This window comes from Lactuca serriola, chromosome 8 (genome assembly GCF_051521515.1).
Source record: "Lactuca serriola cultivar US96UC23 chromosome 8, Lser_US96UC23_V15, whole genome shotgun sequence".
In the NCBI taxonomy this organism is placed as follows: domain Eukaryota; kingdom Viridiplantae; phylum Streptophyta; class Magnoliopsida; order Asterales; family Asteraceae; genus Lactuca; species Lactuca serriola.
The window spans coordinates 39864302-39886524 of NC_136415.1; the positions used below are offsets into that span (position 1 = coordinate 39864302).

Genomic DNA, 22223 nt, shown 5'->3' on the forward strand with positions numbered 1-22223 from the left:
TAATTGTATGGAGTATTTTCCTACCAATTCTTTATTAAACCAAACAACATGTAAAAAAAAGTAGGAATGTTCATTATTTGGATAAAACCGAATTGTCCAATTGGACAATTTGGATCAGACTATTTGGTTCGGATATTCGGATTTTTGGATTGGTTTTTAACAAAACCGAATTATTATTTTGGATTTCGGATTGGTTTTGGTTTATAAAATAAAAACCGAATAGTCCAAAAAAACCGAATTACAATTTATTATTTTGTTCTTTTTAATATATATCTTTAATAAATTATAAATTTACTAAATTATTATTTTAATATATTAAAATTTTTCATCTATTATAATACTTTAATATGTACTTCTTATAAAAAAAAATTGTCAATAAAGTAGTAAACTATAATATATTTTTCTTGATAGTTATTTATAAGTTTTAGTTCAAAACTAATCAACCAATATTTTTTAGTTTATATTATAGAGTAAGTTAATACTAAAGTTATATATTTGTTGAAATGTCTTGATTCTTGAAAACCGAATTGTAAAAAACCGATCCAACCGAATTATAATTTGGTTGGATCAGATTGGATTTGAATTTAATTTGGACTATTTGGATCTATGTTTTGAAAACCGAAATTAATTTGGATACACTTGATTGGATCGGATTAAACCGATCCATCCAAATGAACACTCCTAAAAAAAAGCTATCAATAAGTGTCATTTAAGAAATTTTCGGGTATACCCGATAATTACCCGACGCGACCTCAAACTCGAATACCCAAAACCCGAATGACAATATAGGTCGGGTATCGGGTATTATTTTCTTAAGATAGGCATACAATTGAGGGTTGAATTATAAGAAATTTTTCTCCGTTTTTTGTATGTGATTCTTTGGGTTTAGGGGTTTACATTTATTAAAACTGTTCTTCAATTTTTGTATGAGCTGGAAACGATTGTAATGATAGTGTGGTAGTAATTGTAGTTGGAATTTGGAGCTTTGGATTACAATACCATCTAGATAGATCAATTTTGGGTTTTTATTTTGGAGTTTCATAATTTAGGTCGGATATTGAGTCCAATTTCAGGTTTTGATTTTGAGTTTTGGTTTTCAGTTTCAGATTCAAATTTTAGATTTAGTTTTTAATTTTAGATTAGGATTTGAGGTGTTTATTTACAGATTCTCGCAAGAGCACCAGAAGATTAACCGGAGAGCACGAAGGTTGGAGGGAAGGACATGTTGTGGGCTGGGGGAAGTGTCCGTTGGTATTTTAATAACATTTCTTTATTAACCCAAAATTTAATTGATAATATAATTTTTTTTTCAAAAATTAACATATTAAAAAGTTATAGACAATGGCATGATGGTCTTTTTACATCCAATAGGGACCAAGACCGTAATAAAGTTAAATTATAAGGATTGTCCGAATGCAAAAGAAAAGTTAAAATACCAAACATATAATATTGATGTAACGCCTGTAGATCTGGGCTAGTCAATTTAAGGACAGTGAGCGTCAAAAATGACTTTTTTTTGGGAAATATTATTTAGAAGTAGTAATCTTAACTAAGATGTAGTTTATGTTACGAGGTTTCCGAATATATAAAGAACGTCGAAATCCGAGTTATAACGAAGAAGTTATGACCTGTCGAAGTTTCGCGACAGAACCGGCACGACACAGCGCGACGTAAATAGTGAATTTACGTTAGAGCGATATTTATACAAAACAATATAAATGAGAATTGAATATCTCATCGATAGTAGTGCAACGACGGAAAGACGGACGAAAACAGACGTCAGACGAAGGAGTTATGAGTTTATAACGGAGTTTTCCTGTCCCGGCCTACTAAACATAATATATAAGTAATATAATTATAATATATTAAAAATAAAGTCAAAATTAGCCAATTGAGTCTAAACGAGAGTTGTAGAGCATAATCTCACCTTCGCGTCGATATAAAGAACGTCGAAAACGGAGTTCGTATGCGAAAGTTATGAATTTCTGAAGTTCGGAGCGCAAAACCCCAAAACTGTCAGATACCACGACGTGGCCAGTCTTCTGACACCTCCGGGAGTCCCCTAGATGCAACTTGCGATAACGCATGCAGTGACGACCAAGCCCACGACGTGGAAAAAGGTGCCACGACGTGGCAAGGGCCAGTTTTGCCCTATAAATAGATTTGAAGGCCCAACCGAGTTTAGTTGCTCATTCTCTCATCTCTCACCTGTATTGCATCGATTTACGTGCAAAGAAGTACCCCCTAAGCCCCGTTATCATCTCGAGACCCGAAGCAAGTACCGAAGATCTCGAAGAGCGTTATTCCCGAGTCGAAGCTCTGCCCGCGAGGAGCCCGGTTTTGGTGAAGATCTTCCAGATCTACTGAAGAATACTACTTCTGCAAGTCGTAGTGTTGTCCGATCATCTTCTGATCAAGTGAGTGTGTTTTCACTTTCTTCTAACGCATAAATATTAAGTATTTGTTATGAAATACGTGCTATGTGTATAATATAAACTTGTTTATATGTGTGAGTGTATAGTCCCTTTCATAAACACGATTTTAATACAAGTATTGTTTGAATGTATTAAGTATATGTTTGGTGTAAGTGTGTAGTTACTTTCTTCTAACACATAATTATGAAGTATTTTATACGACATACGTGTTATGTGTATATTTTGTGGTTATATGTGTGAATGTATATTCACTTTCTTCTATCTCATAGATAAGATTTATTCTCTATGAAATACGTGTTATGTGTATGTGCCTCATCTGTTGTTTGGAATATGTATTGAATGAGAATGTTATACAGGTTTTAAACTATGTATAAAAATATAGATTTTTATCTACTAATATGTTGGGTAGAACATGGGTAGATAGTTGATGTGTGATAAACAGATGAGAGGCCTCGATGTCATTGTGATCCAGTCATCTAGTGGAATTTAGATGACGACCACGGAGTCTTTCTAGACAGTCCCGTGGAACACCAGCAGGCTCATAACCTGTAGGTGTTAATGAACTTGGGTGTTCATTCGATGTATTTCATCCCCCTCATGGTTGCCTTATTTGACTTATATTGTTGAGGAACCCCCGAAGCATGTGTTGTCGCCTCGATGAAATATTCTTAGACTAGGCCCCTTGTGTTAGTTGTCTTAGGGATGTAAAGTGAGAATAACGGAAATGGGTAATTGGATTATTATTGGTTGATGAAATTAAATTAATTATTTATTGTGGGTTGAAAACCCTATATGCTCACCAGGCTCCCAAGCCTGACCCACTCAGTTTTCTTTGCATTACAGGTAATGGCACAAAAGTATAAGTTGGTGGACTTGACGAGAGGTTTTGGATTATAGATCAGTAGTTATAAATAACTGTTGTAAGGTCTATTTTGTTCTGTTTATGCTTTTGGCATGTATTGAACATGACATCCCGAGATTTTGTTATATAATGAAAATACATTTCTTTAAAGAAATGCTTTGATAAACTCTTATCATATTTTGTTTTAGGAACAAATTCCGCAACCGTTTTCTTTAAACGATCACTCTGATTTATAAAACAAAGCATAAACAAATCGGTCTTTTTTGGCCGTGAAATTGGAGATGTCACAATTGACCAAACCATACGGACAATTTTAATAATTTGTTCAAAATTAAAAACTGAAAATTAGAAAAACATCTACTCATCCTTATGGGAAAATGACTCTTGATGACAATTAACTTTTGCGTTTGTACTCATTTGGTCCATTTCCTTTTTTTGTATTCAATATACCATCAAACTTGTTGTTTGTGTTCACCATAACCCTTTTGACCGACTTTTGACCTGTGATAGCCGGTCAAAGGGTTATGGTGAACACAAACAACAAGTTCGATGTTATATTGAATACAAAAAAAAGGAAAGGGGCCAAATGAGAACAAATGCAACAGTTGGTTACCCTCCTGATTCATTTTTCATATACTCATTTACAACAAATCTCACGTCATCTCCTACTGATATTAATGACTTTATGAGATTCATTCTTGCTTCTCTTAAAAACATAACCCACGAAAGAACATTATTCATACATGTACAACTTTGTAATGCACTTGAATATTTATTAGGGGAATCTTGACTAAGCATGCGCATTTCATGACTACAATTACATTTCCAATCAAATGATTTATCGTATCATGGATTCTAGACAAGTCTACAAACGAGTGGAATCACAAGTGCTGTGATTTTTGAGTTTACTTAGCTTTAAGATCGAATTCATGGGATAAGATACAACATCAATATGTACAATATCATGCTGCTTTTGTAGACACATCATCATAATATAACTTGAGGTAAACGTTTATGCTGATAAATATACCTCTCATACACAGTCATATCATTTTGCAAAGAATTGTTGACAGCTAACCACAGTAAGCATAACATAGACCATGTTTTAATAAGGTTACGCCTTTGAAACGCTCTTCATATACGTTATAGCCAAAGAAGGTTGCAGTCTTTGATAATTTTGCAACTTTAATTTCATTTAAATTTTCGAGGAAAATGACTCAGGAGGGTAACCAACTTTTGAGTTCGTTCTCATTTGGTCTATTTCCTTTTTTTGTACTCAATATACCATCGAATTTGTTGTTTGTGTTCACCATAACCCTTTGATCGGCTATCACATGTCAAAAGTCGCTCAAAAGGGTTATGGTGAATGCAAACAACAAGTTCGATGGTATATTGAATACAAAAAAAGGAAATGGACCAAATAAGTACAAACACAAAAGTTAATTACCCTCAAGAGTCATTTTCCTCATCCTTATTAGTCTTCATTTAACACAATATACTGTCAAACATTCTACAATGCAAAACGTCTTTCAAAAATATTCTTAACAATTAAATATTTTTATCCTTGTTTATTTAGATTATTTTATAATTAAATCTATTTCATCTAATATTTGGTTTCTAATCATAGATTATATTTATGGCATAAACCACTACAAGATTCATAAAGATTTAAGTAGACACCCTACACTCTACAGAATGCTATGGTAATTGTAACGAAACCCGGCATTGGAGGATACATCTTACATAGTTAGTGGTAAAATATATCACAAATTCACAATATCATTTTCGCGAGTTACATAATGTTGTTATTTTGTAATATTCTGGTATTATTTTGTTTTTTTTCTTGTGATTAGCACTTTTTAGCCTTTGAAAGTGACTTGTAAGAGTTTATTACGATGCATGGTAAATATGTTAAACTTTTGTGTTACACAAAAGTTGCTATATCTATATGAACTTGGTTGTGAAAGTCAAAATATAGGTTCGATATTAGGTTTTGAATATGCACATCATTTTTGACCTTCCACGTGTTAATTAACTAATCGGCAGTTTCAACTTTTTACTACTTATTAACTCATGTTCATGTTGGTTGGGTGTTACATTTGCATGTTAATATCAAACTCTATTTATAAAAAAAACAAACATAAGGTGATGAAAATAAATAATATATGGGTTGGCTAAAAAGACATCTCATATTTTTTAAATATTTTTATCGGTTGAAATTGTATTATTTTTCGGAAAAGCTGATTATAAACAATTAATTATTTGTTGACTTTTTAAAAAGTGGTCAATGAGATGTCTAAAGGGTGTCTTATTAGCAACACCCATAATATATTCAGTTTTTTAAATGAATAACAAATGTTATAAACAAAGTTTGACTTTTGCTATCTGGCAGTTTCTTAAATAAAAGCAGCCCAGGCATGAAACGAAATACATCAAAAAACATTGGTAGTCAAATTTGTCGATGCATTTGAATCAGTAAAAAGTGGGGCCCAGGAAACAATGCACTCTTTAATGTGAAATCGTGACTTGGTCTGTATACCAATTCCTTCTCCTACGTTAAGATAATTATAAATACAAAAATTATAAAGATAAAATTGAATAATTAAATTAGATGAAATTGACTATATTGGTTTTAATGTTTTTTTATAACTGGTTTTCGGCACATTAAATTTGAAAGAAAATAATCGTCGGTTAGACACATGAAACATACCGGTTTCTTATTATTTTTGTTTATTTAGACGTGAAATGGAATGATATTATTTTGTATTCTTTAAATTAAACCAGATATGTACTTTTAGAAAGAAAATATAAAAAAGATACTATTTTTTTAATATGGTTGAGCACCTATTTATTATGCAGTAAATACATACATCACGTCTATACTTATAGTATCAACACATGCAACATTTTAAATGGTTGAATTGTGATTGTATTTGTATTATCTAAGTTTTTTTTGTATTCGTTAAAAATACTAAAAATTGTTGTAGGTATTATTGTATACATAATTAAAAATAACTATTATAATATTAATCAATTTAACAATATTTAATAAATTTAAGATAAGAGGAGTTAAGGACATCCACAATACATTGAACTTTATAGAGTTTAATGGAATGTCACATCATCATTCAGTATTCCATACAACTCTATTTATTTTATCCCACAATGCATTAAACTTTACAAGTTCAATGAAACATATTAAAAAAATATTTATTTAAAGATTTAAAGATTTAAAAACTTTCCTTTTTTCCATTAAAGAGTTCAATGGTCATTGAACTTCAAATTCATTGAATGTCAAGTTGGCATTTCACAATGGTGGAGTTGTATCTATTGAATGATAAGTAGGCATGACACCACATTCAACTCTTCCATTAAACCCCCCGTTGTAGATGCTCTAAGAGATGAAGAAAGAAGTGAAATAGGTAAAAATGTTAGCTACTTAATACATTATGCAAGATTTTTTTGAGTAAATTACACGAATGGTCCCTATGGTTTAGGGTAATTTACGTGTTTGGTCCCTAACTTATTATTTTAACTCGGAAGGTCTCTACTGTTTGTTTTTGTTACGCGCTTGGTCCCTGTCTCATCTAAAAAAAATATTTTGCCCTTGATTTTTTAACTTAATTAAATAAACACACCCCCAACCCAACCCATCACATTACCCTATCTACCACACCATTTTTCTCTATTTAAATAATAGTCTTTTTAGGTAAGACAAAGATCAAGCGCGAAACAAAAACAGAGTATGGACCAAGCACGTAACAAAAACAAACATTAAGGACCTTCCGAGTTAAAAAAATAAGTTAGGGACAAAATGCGTAAATTACCCCAAACCATAGGGACCATTCGTGTAATTTACTCTTTTTTTTTTTTTTGACTTAACTCATTGAAACAAACAAAAAATAAATACAGAAAGAAGAAGAGTCTTTCCGTTTTGATTAAGTCAAAAGAAACATCAAACCAAAATAAAGACAAACGCAAAAATACAATACATAGTAAAACAAAGAGATTCCGTATTAAAAACTGACTTTTAAACATATGTTAATAAACATTTAACCATCAATAGCAATTTTATAAATTATTGTTAAACTATAAATCATATTTTTTAAAGCATAAAAATTACTTTGTCTTGATATGACACGATACTAAAACGAGAGGATTGCAAATTTATGGTTTTATATAATATTTAGGTAGTGTTTGTTTTTTGTCTGCAGATCTGCGTGGCCTTTTCTGTCTTCGCCGCGCAGACATTAACATTCGCAGACTGTTTGTTTTTTTGAAGACTGCAGATCTAAAAATGTATGCGCGCCCTCTTCTTGGCGCAGATATGGACCAGAGTCTTCTAACATCTTCAAACATCTTCTAGCCTAAAAAAACATATATATATATATATATATATATATATATATATATATATATATATATATATTTATTTTTTTAAGTTTTTTTTTTAATTTATATTTTTTCCAACTTTTATTAATGATAAACAATTTGAAAAAAAAAATTACAAAACTTAAAAAAAAAAAACATTTGACGATAGAAACATGATATTTTTGAAAAATTTATAAATAAAGATTTATTACAATTATAGTCGTTGAAGTTGCTTATATAAATATGAAAAAAAAATCATAATATATTCTTATATTTTTTTGCCAAATTTTGTAAAACATTATTTAATACAGTATCGCCGATTTCTCGAGAAAATATTTATGGTACGTTTTTAATGGATTTAATTGAAAAAATCTAAGTTTATTTCTATCCATTTATGTATCAAATTCTTTGATCACTAATTATAATGTTTAGTTATAACTTTGCAACCAAAGTTGTTGGTTTTTATCAAATATATACATTAATTCATACTATTTTTATTTTTATTTTTTATATAATAATACATAAAAGTTGATCTATATTCGTTAATTATTTATAACAAAGTCATAAAAATATTAAAAAATCACTTTGAAAATAAAAAAAAATCAGTTTATTTAGATTTCAGTTTATTTTAGTAGCCCGCGGATGTTAAAAAAACAAACAATCTTCTTTTTTCAGACTGCAGACGTTTGGTCCACCTCTTCTACTGCAGAGGTCTACAAATATGGTCCGCAAATTGCAGACATTTTGCCTCAGAAAAAACAAACGGCACCTTAGTCACTAATTTTCTTTTTGTACACATTGTAATAATACTCTTTTGTTCAACAAATATTATTTTAACCGTTATTGAGCGTGTCATGTAGTCGTTGATCTAGATGTTTAGACTAATATAGCTTGTACACATTTATTTACTGAATTTTTTTGTACACATTATATCAATAATCATGCAAATACACAGCCTACTAACTTTACAACCAAAAACCTTTATTAAACATAAGGAAGCCTTAATGCATTGCATAGTGCATACCATGCAAGTAAACTACAAATTTGACAACCATATACCTTCGGGATTCATGATGGGTCTCAAACAAACTTAAAAACATGATCAATCCGCTTCAATAGTCCTCAAGGTTTCGAATAATTAAATCCATATTTATATTCACTAAATAAATAAATATCATATACATTAATCCAATCCTTTAATAATATTCAAATTACAAAATTTTGATGTTTGCTACAAAATAAGATTTCTCCAAAAAAATAAAATTATGTTATAATAAGAATTATATAACTTAATACGAACACACAACATTACAATATAACATTACAATATGAATCACAATACATATTACTCAAAATCTAATACAATAAACATTATATTTTACTTAAATGTCAATTTGCATACTTTTTTGTTGCCTTGATGTTAATCAATCTTGTGTTTTCACCAAAGCCTTTAACCAAAGCTAAGGGAAGTGGTAATATTCTTACATTTTGTCATGTCAGTGTTTTGAGAGTCACCTTATTTTTCTCTCTTTAACACTTAATATTAATATTTGGTAGGAGTGGTAACATTCTTCATACTCCATTTTTTTCATTTTTTTTCTAATTTATTTTAATTACTTTATTTTACTAAACAAACATCTTTTGTTTAATACTATATATATATATATATATATATATATATATATATATATATATATATATATTGTAATTTAATTTAATAAACAAATATTTTTTTATTTAATATAATATAAAATATATTTTATTTAATATTACACAGACAATTTTGATTTAATTAATATGACATAATTTCTTTTTAACGACAAACACTACTTAAGACCTAAAACAAATACATAAAAAAAACACATTTCATTACTAAAACTTCATAAAAAAACATACACCAAAGCAACGGGTCTTCCTCCGAATATTGGCTTTCCAATTCGTCTTCCGGTGGCATATCAAGATTGTCCATTGTCCAAAGATGATCGATCAAATTGCAGCAAAGATCGGTATGGATTATTTTACTGTGAATTATCCTCGTTTTTTGTATCCATTCTTGACCATCATATTCTAGTAGTTATGTCTCTGGGATAACTTCATTTTCGCCGTACGCACATATCGCGTTTCCTTCATTTTCTACTATCATATTATGCAATATGATACGTATATACATCACCTCTGCATATTAGAAATATCACGAACCATGGATGGTTCTACAACTATCTACTAACGCTTTTTAAGTGCTCCAAACACTTGTTTGATATATTTTCTTGCTTTTTCTTGGACTCTCTTAAATTTGGCACTCTGATGGTCATCCGGACTTGACAAAATTTTAACGAAAATTGAAAGCTCAAAATATATATCATCCACAAGATAGTACTCAAATTTGTATTCTGTTCATCGGAGTATAAATGACGAATATTAATGTCATACACCTTGTTGATTGATAGTTTATTTTATTTCCTTATTTTTATTAGTTTATTTTAGATTTTTAGCTCTTTTTATTAATATTGCATTGTATATTCTTTATTTTCTTTATCATGGATCGTATCGGGGACTTGTTATGTTGCATGAGAAATTTTACAGGGTTTTGGAGCTTTTTGTGATTGTGGATTAGAGTGAAGACCGCTTAGTGGGCTCCCGAGGCATTGTTGGGCTTGGCGGAATCAAAGAAGAAGAATTGGGCTTTTAAAGTTGATGGCTTGGATTATTTGGGCTTGTGAAGATGGATCATAAATTTCTAATTTTGGGTTTGGAGCATCCATTTGGTAGCTAAATGATGATTGGTGGATTCAAATTAGATGGACAAGGGGGGACCAAAGGAATCTTTGGTAGTGGAAGGGTGGAGTAGTGGAATGGTGGACCGATGGCAACACATGGGTTGCATAATGATGCTTGGATGGAGTTCTTTGCTGCCTAAATACACATGGATGAAAGCTTGGTCACACAAAGGACGCATATGAAATGGCTCGAAATTTTCTTATGAAATGACACAGCAGCGTTTGCGCGGGTGGAATTTTCGTCGCGCGGGTACCGCGCAACTGCCTAGTTTGGGCATTTTGGTCATTTGGCACACCATAACCTTGGGGGATCAGATCTAGAGGCACATTGACGATTTTTCACCATTGGAGACCTGCAAGAGGCGATTTTGGGAGCTAGAAACCATTTCCTTTCATCTTTTCAAATCTTAGGTAGTTTCTTTATGCAATTAGATTATTGTTCTTGTTACTTTGTTGCCATGAGTGGCTAATACTCTTATTTGGTTGACTTTGGCTGAAAACCAATGAATGTTTGTGGGTTTTGAAGGATTTATGTTGATTATCAATTTATTCCATGTTTATGATTGATATTGATGAATTATTGAGAATATTAATGTCATTAAACGGACCAACACTACCGAAAAAGGCATTCCATCTCCGATGCATGCAATCTAAACTTCCTAACATCCTAGCCAAACCATGCACATTCCCATGATGAGCATACAACTATTGTATGTCACAAGCAATAGGCTGACGCAAATATCGCGAATCATACAAAGACATGACAGCTAGTGCCCTCCTTTCATCATTCGTCCACCCTTGACAAGGAGCCCTCTCTTTTCCTTTTTTTATGTGCTTGTGGTTCGACTTTCGGCTCTTAAAATGATTCTTGAACAAGATCTTCAACAGGGCCTTCATCTGAAGAATCGGTTGACTCGTCGAGTAGGCGGCATGGTTAGGACTGAAAGTGATTTTGCAGTTAAGGTTGAGAAAAAAATTGAGTTTCTTGAACCGTTTCAAACATATCAAGATCCAAATTCGGACGAGATGTTTGTTGAGGTTGTGGTAAAATCTCATTAACTAAAAAGAGTAATGATCAAATGCAAACATTTATAGACCCATTGTAAGATAGTCGAGAGAGTTAATTGGTTGATCAAATGATGGTAAATAACATTGTGGTAATGGAAAGTTTGGGGATGGAAGGTTTGCTAATTAATTGCTTAGAGATAATAGGTTTATTGATGGAAAGTTTGAGGAGTTCTTGGGTCTTTGGTTTTTTTTTGGTTGATATGAAGACGTTTTTATGGTGGTAAATTGAAAGAGAATGCAAGGGAGATAATGATATTTTTTTGTGTGTGGGAAATGTTCACATTATGGTTTGATTTTTAGTAGTTGAATGGTAGTTGAAATTTCTAATTATATATACATACTAATTTAGAAGTCCTTGGTGAATAGTTCTTGGATTTCATTGGTTGATATATTTTTTTTTTTTTTTTTGGGGGGGGGGGGGGGGTTTGCTAAAATAATCTACACACAGTTCTTTTATCTGTCTTTTTGAAATTAAATACACCGGCTCTCTAAACTAATAAGGATGGGGTTAGTGTCATCAACTTAGTATCCACTAATTCTATTTCTACTTCGTCACCGCTCAAATCTTCGTACCCTTACGTTCTTTGAGGCAGTAGAGCACCGATGGTGTTGTTCCAATTCATCACTACCCATCAACCCTTTGTTTCTTAATCTCCTTTCCCACTGATTTCACAGCTCAAACCCAATTCATCACTACCCAGCAGCCCCGTCCATACATGCAACCTTCGATGGCCTCGACACAACAATCCCTCCTCGCGATTGATTAAGAGCCACCGATGCCACCGACTGCTGCTTGTGTCGCCCCATAACGACTCTCCTTTTCCCCTTCGCACATCACCATTGGAGTAGGAAGAACTATTTTAGCAACCCCCCCCCCCCCCCCCCCAAAAAAAAAAAATCAACCAAGGAGATCCAAGACCTATTCACCAAGGACTTCTAAATTAGTATGTACATATAATTAGAAATTTCATCATCCCTTCCACATTGAAAGGACACGTGTCTTTAATAATGTCTTCAAAACGTCATTACTTTCGTCATTCCTCCCGCCACCGAAAGAACATGATGGAATTAAAGACATGATGGAATTTATAGAAAGTTAGGATAGGATTATACCTGAATGATGCGTCGGGATTGATTGTTTAAATTATAAGAATGATTATATGGATAATCTTGGGTATGTTTGGATAGGGCTCTGCTATTCATAAATAGGACAACTATTTCAACAAAGGAAGAACTTTGAGATCAACTCAAGTCTTAAACACTAAAACTTCACTTGTTTATTTCATACGGGCAAAGGCCCTATTTATAGGCTCAAGAGAGCATGTTACATAATTGAGTTGGAATCGTTTGATTTCAATACGACATATATATTTACATTATAGCCCCCTAGACTATTGAAGGTTACCCACTATATTTCATTTCTAACCCACACTAATTTTATATCATATTCTCTATCGACAAACGTATATAATAATAATCATATAACGATAAATGACAAATAATTTACAATCCCTTCTATATTGAAAGGACACGTGTCTTTAATAATGTTTTCAAAACGTCATTGTTTTTGTCATTCCTCCCGCCACCGAAAGGACAGGTATTTCTGAATGATGTGTGTTTTAGTCATTGCTGACGTTAGTCTTCCATGAACGGTGTTTCCTCCATGTTTGAGTAAGGATGTTTTTAGTTGTTGCGCTATGATGGCTTCCATTCTCTTGTCAATGTGTCTGCTATATGATTGTTGGTGTTTTTGATATACTTGAGGTATGGATGAAATTGATGTAATTGTAATTGCCAAAGAATCAATCGTCCTCGACAATAATCTTCTTGTAATTTATATCACCAAAAGCCAAGTAGATATTTAGAATATGTGCGTAATTCAAATCTGGTTTGAAGTAGCTCGACTTTCCATTTTTTTCAATGTTCTGAGATATGCTAGTGTTTCTCGTTCATGTGTGCTATAATTTTTCTCCGTTTGGGAAAATGTTCCCGATATATACTTGCAAAGTTTTTCTCATATTTATCTGTTTTTAATACTTCGGATGATACATCCGTATCAGTGTATGGTTTTGGTGATATTTTCATATCACTGTATGCTTTATCATTGTTTACTTTGGATGATATTTTCATACCAATGTATGCTTTATCGTTGTATACATTTGATGAGTTAGATATGAGGTTTCCCTCACTATCTAATCCCAATAATACTTTTCCACGTATAGTTGCTTTTAGGCATCATGCCTAAGTGTCTTGTGATGCATCTATCTTCACAATTAGAAAATCATCGACTTTTGCATTATATAAAGTGGGGGAGAACTTGAATTTTTTGTTTTATACTTTGTACCAAAATAGTATTTGTATTGGTCCAAGACCAAGATATTTTTTCTGATATTTTCTTTTGTAAGACTTTTCTTTCTTTTGCTAAGTTTTTCAAAAACCCTTGCTTTGCAATATAATTTAAACAACCAAGTCGTTGTATTTGTTTTCTATTTTGAAGTTTATCAGGAAACATATTTAATTTTTCTTGTATGTTGCTGTTAAAGATAGTTGACCATTTTCTTCAATTTTTAAACCAAGATATTCAACTGTAGTTTGAAAAAGTTTTGATTTCTTTTTTGATAGAACTAAACCTTTTTCTTTGATTCTTTGTAAAACTTTGATAACTGCATCGATATGTGTTTGTTCATTTAATTTTGTAAAAACAATTATATCATCAATGTAAGCAAGACAAATATGATCTAAACCATTTAAGGTTTCATCCATGAATCGTTGATATATTGTTGGTGCCTGCTTTAAACCAAATGGAAGGACATTCCATTCATAATGCTTATGAGGAGGACATGAAAAAACAGTTAGTGGTTTCGTATTTTCATGTAAGCGTAATTGCCAATATCCGGATTTTGCATCAAAAGTACTAAAATGTGTATTTCCTTTTATTTTTTCTAAAATATATTCTCTGTGGTAATTTATATGAATCTCCAATAGTAGCATCATTCATCTTTTTGTAATTAATTACCATTCTTCTCTTACCTCGTTTTATTTCGTTATTATTTTCTACATAAAATGCAGGTGCAGAATGAGGACTCGTACTAGGTTGAGTAATTCATTTTTCTAATAGTTCAGTGCATTCATGTTTAAATTCTGAAACGTCTTTTATACTATATGGAATTTTGTTTGGGACATTAACTTCGTCATCATGATTTTTTTAATAATATTATTATTTCTTGATTATTTCTATTTTTTAAATGATCGAGCGGGTTTTCACTACATAATTCTTCAAGTTGTTTTTCAGCAATTTCTCTAGCAAACGTTAGTAATATGCGTAGTTGAAAACTGACTTCTTGTTAGATTGTTTTAACAAGATCAAAATGTTTGATAATTGCAGTTTTTATAATACCTTTTGTTGGGTGATTGAGACTTATATGGTCATTTGTTTGTGTAAATGGTTGATATAATTTAAGAAAATTATTTCCTATTACTAAATCTATTCTCGAATCATGTTGATATATAGTTAGAGTTTTAAATGGTGATTTTTCAATTAATATATCTATGTCTCTTCCTACGAACCAAATTTTGTGAATTAATTTATCAGCAATTGTAATTTTTAGTGGTTTTCCTAATTTTTCCCAATTTTTTAATATCTTTCTTCTTCCGAAACATAAAGTAACTCTTGTATCTATATATGAGACTAGCTCTTTTTCTTGTATTTTAGTAGTAATAAAGGTACTGTTTGGATTAATATTTGTTTTTCTTTTACTCATTAGAGTTAGTTTATAAATTTCTATATCTGTGTTTTTATTTTTTCTTGCAAAGTTTCCATATTAGCAAGTTGTGTTTGTTAAAATGGTTGAAACATTGCGTATTGTTTTTAAATTATGATTTTGTGATTTTTTGTATTTCTTAATTCCTTCTTGTAATCGAGATATCTTTTTTAATTGATTATTATATTCTTCTTGTTCTGATTGTAATCTTAACAAATAGTTTTCTTCATATGATAAAGTATTTTCTAAATGTTGAATGATATTAGAGATATTAGAATTTATTTTCCAATGGTTTTTTAATATATTAGTCCAAAGCATGTTATCTTTTTAAGAATTAATTTGAAGTTTTGAATTCATTTTAACAAATTATTAAAGCGTCTGAGAGAAAATTAATTGAATTGTTAATGTTTTTTATTACTATTTTAAAATGATTAATTTGAGTTCTTAATCTTCCAATTTTAATTAGTTGATATGCAATATACTTCTTGCTTTTAGAAATTAGTTCTTATACTTCATATTCTTTTTCTTTTAAATGTTTTGTGGAATTTTCTAAATCTTTCCATAATTTTTTAAGTAATTTAACTTTATATTTATTATCAAAATTACAATTTACTTGAGTTTTATTGCTAATAATTTTATTTATTTATACCATGTCAAATGTCGTTTAATAGTAAGTGGTTTTTCTTTGATTGGTGGTTTTTCATTAAGTGGTTCTTCTGTAATAGTTTTTATTTTTAAATATTTTTCAAGTAATGTTTTCTGTTGAGTTAGATTTTGTAATAATTCAGGAATTTGTTTTAATACAAGTAAACTTTCTATTTTTATAATATTATTTAATTTTTGACTAATTATATTTAATTTATCTCCTACTGGTTTATCTTCTTCAGAACTAAGCCCAATATTATATAATGTTCATTGTGGTAAATTTTGTGGTATTTCTATAATCATTTCTTTATCAGGTATGCGTGGTTTTATATTTTGATATGGACCTTCAAGTGTTTTAAGATATTTTAAGGAATTACTAGATGATTCTGCCATATTTTTAAACTTAATAATCTAATCATTTCTTTAATATCTTCTAATTTTCCATCGCTATTTTCATTAGATGTTGTAGGTTGACATTCCGAAATAGAAGATCTACCTATAATAGTTGAAATTGGAGGTTCTATAATTGAGTTTCTTTTTATTAACGGAGTAGTTATTATTGATTGAAAATTAGTTTCATTAAAAATTCTATTATTATTCATATTTGGTGATTCAAGGGATAATAAAGGGGTAAATAATTTATCGATATAAATTCTATCTTCCGTTTTAAACGTAATAGTATGATGAGAGTTTGTTATTGCATAATTTATTTGATATGTAATAGTAAATGGATGATTACCTTTTAACATAAAATTTTGTCTTAATATGTTATATCGTACGGTAATACTATTACTTAGATTTTTATCTTTAAGACTTAATCCTAGTTGAATATTAATATTAAATTTTATTTTTCCTTCAATTAAATTACATTTTCCTTTTGCAATGATACTTTCTTGATTATTAATTATACGATCATCTCTAATTTCTAATTCTAATGGTATAACTAAATCACTAAATGTACTTTTTAAAATTACTTGAATAGTTGATATGTGAATATAAACAATTTTTATTCTATCTATTTCTTTAATATTATATAATTTATTTATAATTTGTTGTTTATTTATTATAGGTATAATGATATTTCCTTGAGTTGATTCTATGGATATTGGTTTTTCTCCTATAATTTTTCCATAATATATAATATTTTTTCTAGAAAAGAAGTTTTTTAGTGTGTTATTTCTAAAATTATGTTTTTCGGATAGTGTAAAATTTGATTTTCTTATAGCATCTTTATTGATATTATTTTTATTAATTAAGGCGTCAAAAATATATCTAGATTTATTTTCTTCATTGTTAATAATTATTGGTGAATTTCTATTTCTTGAGACATATTTTATAGCTTTAAAATTAATAATGAAGTTTATTATATCTACTATTTTTTATGACAAGTAATATGCATGAATGTAATAACATTTTTAATGATGTATGATGAATATTTTTCTTATGAATGAACGCATGAATAATCATATTGATAATAAAAATGATAAGAACGAAACTTAGCTCTAATACCAAAATTAAAGACATGATGAAATTAATAGAAAGTTAGGATAGGATTATACCTGAATGATGCGTCGGGATGGATTGTTTAAATTATAAAAATGATTATATGGATAATCTTGGATATGTTTAGATAGAGCTCTGCTATTCAGAAATATGACAACTATTTCAACAGAATAAGAACTTTGAGATCAACTCAAGCTTTAAACACTCAAACTTCAAAACGTCATTGCTTTCGTCATTCCTCCCGCCACCGAAAGGATATAATGGAATTAAAGACATGATGGAATTTATAGAAAGTTAGGATAGGATTATACTTAAATGATGCGTCGGGATGGATTGTTTAAATTAAAAGAATGAATATATGGATAATCTTGGGTATGTTTGGATAGGACTCTGCTATTCATAAATAGGACAACTATTTCAACAGAGGAAGAACTTTGAGACTCAAGTCTTAAACACTAAAACTTCACTTGTTTATTTCATACGGGCAAAGGCCCTATTTATAGGCTCAAGAGAACCTGTTACATAATTGAGCTACAATCGTTTGATTGCAATACGACATATTTATTTACATTATAGCTTGCTAGACTATTGAAGGTTACCCACTATATTTCATTTCTAACCGACGCTAACTTTATATCATATTCTCTATCGACAAACGTATATAATAATAATCATATAACGACAAATGACAAATAATTTACAATCCCTTCCACATTGAAAGGACATGTGTCTTTAATAATGTCTTCAAAACGTCATTGCTTTCTTCATTCCTCCCGCCACCAAAAGGACATGATGAAATTAATAGAAAGTTAGGATATGATATTTTGTGTGAGTGGGAAATGTTAACATTGTGGTTTGCTTTTTAGTAATTGAGGGGGGGGGGGGGGGGGGGGGGGGGTTGCTAAAATAATCTATGTACACTTCTTTTATCTGTCTATTTGAGATTAAAAGAGAGCGTCTCTCTAAACTAATAAGGATGGGGTTAGTGTCATCGACTCAGTATCCACTAATTCTCTTTCTACTTCGCCACCGCTCAACTCTTCGTACCCTTACGTTCTTTGAGGCAGTAGAGCACCGATGGTGTTGTTCCAATTCATCACTACCCATCAACCCTTTGTTTCTTAGTCTCCTTTCCCACTGATTTCACAGCTCAAACCCAATTCATCACTACCCAGCCGCCCCGTCCATACATGCAACCTTCGATGGCCTTGACACAACGATCCCTCCTCGTGATCAATTATGAGCCGCCGACGCCACCGACTGTTGCTTGCGTTGCCCCAGAACGACTCTCCCTTTTCTATTTAGTCATAGCGCAAGATAGGGGACGACAACGATGGGGAGGAGGAATGCCAGTCGAAACATGGCATGCATTATGTTTGGTGGTTGATGACGTTAAGAAGATGTTCGACTGAGAAAGATTGGTTTCTATTTTATTCTTGATCAGCTATAATGGTGTAACCAAACCCATACTCCAGGTATTCGATGAAAACCCCAGTTGAAGTAGACAATGTTTAAAAACAACATTTAACCAGGTGAGTGTTTCTGTTCTCTTCTCTCCAAACCCAAATCAATATCAGTTTTTAGGGGTGTATTGAAGTTCTTTTTTTTTAATAAATATTTTACTGACTAAGCATTGTTTTTGGATATCAGTTTTTGGGGGCGTATTGAAGTCTTTTTTAAACAAATATTTAACTGACTAAGCAATGTTTTTGGTGGTGTTAGATTGTTCTTACAAGTGATAAAGTGCGATAATTTATTTAAACCTTTTTGAATGTTTGATTCCATAAGTTCACTCTAATCTTTTCCTATCTTGCCCTTTCAAGTTAGAGATGAAACCTATACGACATTTGAGAACATATATCCTGTGCTTACAGAATTCAGAAAGAACCAGCAGTGGTATGTTCTTTCACTAATCCACTACATTTTTTTCCCATTGATATTTTTGTCAAATAGTTTTAAAAGGGTATACAAAGATTTAACAGAATACGTTGTTTTTCTGTTGCAGATTCTTGATTTGACCTGCCATCGGACTTGTAGAGTTTTAGTGGTATAAGGAAAGGTAAGTGTATATATGATGTTGGAAATGGATATGGAAAGGAAATGAAGCCAAATGCCCACTTTTTCTTTTTTTTTTCAATTATTTTGAATTCAGAAACTTATTTATAAAACAAGATCATGTTTTATACAACTGGAGAAACAAATTTTTGCATCTCTTTGGGTTGTTGGGGACTCATTATTGTTTAAGAGAATCACGAATTTAAAAGAAATTGAAATGGAAGATTTTGCCAACATGTAAATTATTTGATGTAATATTTTCCTTATCCAGTTTTTCAGCTCTGGTCATAAGTGCCGCCTGTAGCTTTGAAATGTTAATTACACATTTTAACAATTCATGCAACAAAATTTCACACTTTTACCAATTTATGCAACTCTTACAAATTATGCAGGCAGGTTTAAATTGTTTAAAAAGGCTTTCATAAGATAATTGCGTATATAGGTGTGACATCATAAAAATAATCGCATCGACCCTGTCAATAAAAAAAACATCAACGACGATGAACTTAATCATCCATATAGCATAACAACATCCCATAATATGCCATATGAAATATAACAAGAAAGTATTTTAGAAAATAGATATTGAAAAAAAAACTGTAGATTACTTTAACCTAAGAAATTTTCGTCAAATTTTGGTATCATCCTGCAAACATTAATAGCCAATGAACTTTATAAAATTTGACAACATAACATCTTGCACAACTTTTGAGCTCAACAAGCTTCGATTATATAGACTTTGTCAAGCCTTCGAATGTGCTTTATTTCTTAAAAATATATTAACCTAAGAAGAAAAATATTTAAAGTCATTCATCAATCAAAACATTAACAAAATGCTAAAAGGATAAAGGAGCCCTCAGATCTCATAGCTATTGATCATGCAAGGATTTACAATTGGTATTAACTATTCATCCAGAGTCATTAACTTTACCACGATAAAAACATTTTTATGTGATTTGTGTGCTTGTGAAGAAAAAAATTTAAAATTCGTGGCAAAGAACAACAATGGACGAAAAGATATACAAAAATACCTATTCAAGTATATGATTTTCCATCATTGGGCATTCCTTACATTATTCTACAAAAGCAAAACAACAAACAGATTTTCTCAGGATTTTATTTCAAGAGTAGAAAAAGGTAAAAGGAAAGAAAGGAGAATGAAACATGATTAATCAACTATAGAGATGGTAAAAATATACATCCCCTATGATTTCCATAGTTTTTTTAATAAAAAACTACGTGATTTATCACAGAACGAGAAAGTTGATATTGGGGAAGCATTCATCCCAACAGGCAATTGAAGAAAACTCCAAGCCAATGAGTCAAATTTGCTACCCTTTTTTTACTAAAGACGTTTTGTCGATCATATGAACCAAAAATGAATATGACATTAAATTAGTCTATTGTTGTAAAATGGAATTGAAAATCCAAAGCCTATATTGCATTGGAAACAGATACGTCAAAGCTTTGATATCATCAGCACAAATACCCAGTAATCGTTATTGGAAAAAACAGGGTTTGTTGAATATAAGAAGAAACATAAAGATATAACGGCGAGCATTCAGAATGAGTAGGAGGTTTGATATTCCATTCATGAATTAGTCGGAACACATAAAACAATCATCACTATGCTCGCAAAACTTCCAACCCAAAGTAACTTCTACGTACGAATAAGATAAAATTGAAGTAAAAGTGATTGTAAACCATCAGAACTATTGGATCACTACATCAATTAATCAAACCCTACGAAAAGGCGTGATTCTCAGACGACCGTCGTGAGATTAAATCCAAAATCTTCATTTGGATTGACAATTCGTAAACTTAGAGCGTAAAATGAGATTAACCATAACATACCTGATAGCCGTAAACCCTAGAATCGGCGTTTAGAAGAGACGAGCTTCGTTTCAGTAATGCAGACAGGATTGGTTTCAGGCGCGGCGTATAAATAACGACGAGATTGTTGAATGTTGATGTTAGGTTAAAAACCCTAGGCAGTTATGAGTTATGACTCGCAAGGCCCAACTATTGACCATTTTGGCCCGTTTATCATAAATTTTAACGATCATCTTTGAAATAGACACGTACAATTTTAGATTTGTTTGAACTTGGATTGTTTCAAAATGGGATCTAATATGGTTTAATACTCTAAAATAACAATAGTTAAAAAAAAAAAAAAAAAAAACCGTTCAATGGAACATGTGGTTTTAAAAGGGGAAATAGCATTTTAGCCTTATAATGTTTTGGGAATTGATTGAATCAGTCCTAAACATTTTTTCTTGTTTTATATAGGGGCATAAAGTTGTTTTTGTGAGATCGAATTAGGCCTCGTTTGATAGTTGCTGATTGAAAAGTGCTGACTGGGAAAGGTCTGTCTGAGTAAGAAATTTTGACTGAGTAAGAAATCATGTTGTTTTATTGTACATCTGACTAAATGCGTTGACCGATGAAAAATGTTCGTTTTACCCTCACGACCATTAGTGGTTACCATTCTATTTTGTATTTTATATGTTTTTTAACCCGACGAGTAGGGACGGGATACAGGACATTCGATTGGATAGGGACTCGGCGAGTTGGAGAGCCAACTCGGCGAGTCGGGTCAACTGAAAGTTTACTCTGGCTTTGACTTATGACATGATCAGGGGTAAAATGGTCATTTTACCCAATGGACAGTTAGCAGTGATTGATTGAGCTTGTTGTGGGAATTGCAGCCGGAGGATTTCCGGAGCAGCAGTAGGCAGTCAGTTCT

The 22223-nt window shown here is 31.1% G+C and overlaps 1 long non-coding RNA gene and 1 other non-coding gene across 2 annotated transcripts; both read right to left on the minus strand.

The window, feature by feature from the left end:
- Positions 1-20062: 20062 nt before the first annotated feature.
- Positions 20063-21502, minus strand: LOC145066559 (uncharacterized). The gene is made up of 2 exons (XR_013688783.1): positions 21332-21502; positions 20063-20555 (listed from the first exon to the last, which is right to left on the minus strand). It is a non-coding gene; the product is annotated as an uncharacterized LOC145066559 (long non-coding RNA).
- Positions 21179-21284, minus strand: LOC145071743 (small nucleolar RNA Z161/Z228). The gene has a single exon (XR_013690751.1). It is a non-coding gene; the product is annotated as a small nucleolar RNA Z161/Z228 (small nucleolar RNA).
- Positions 21503-22223: the final 721 nt, after the last annotated feature.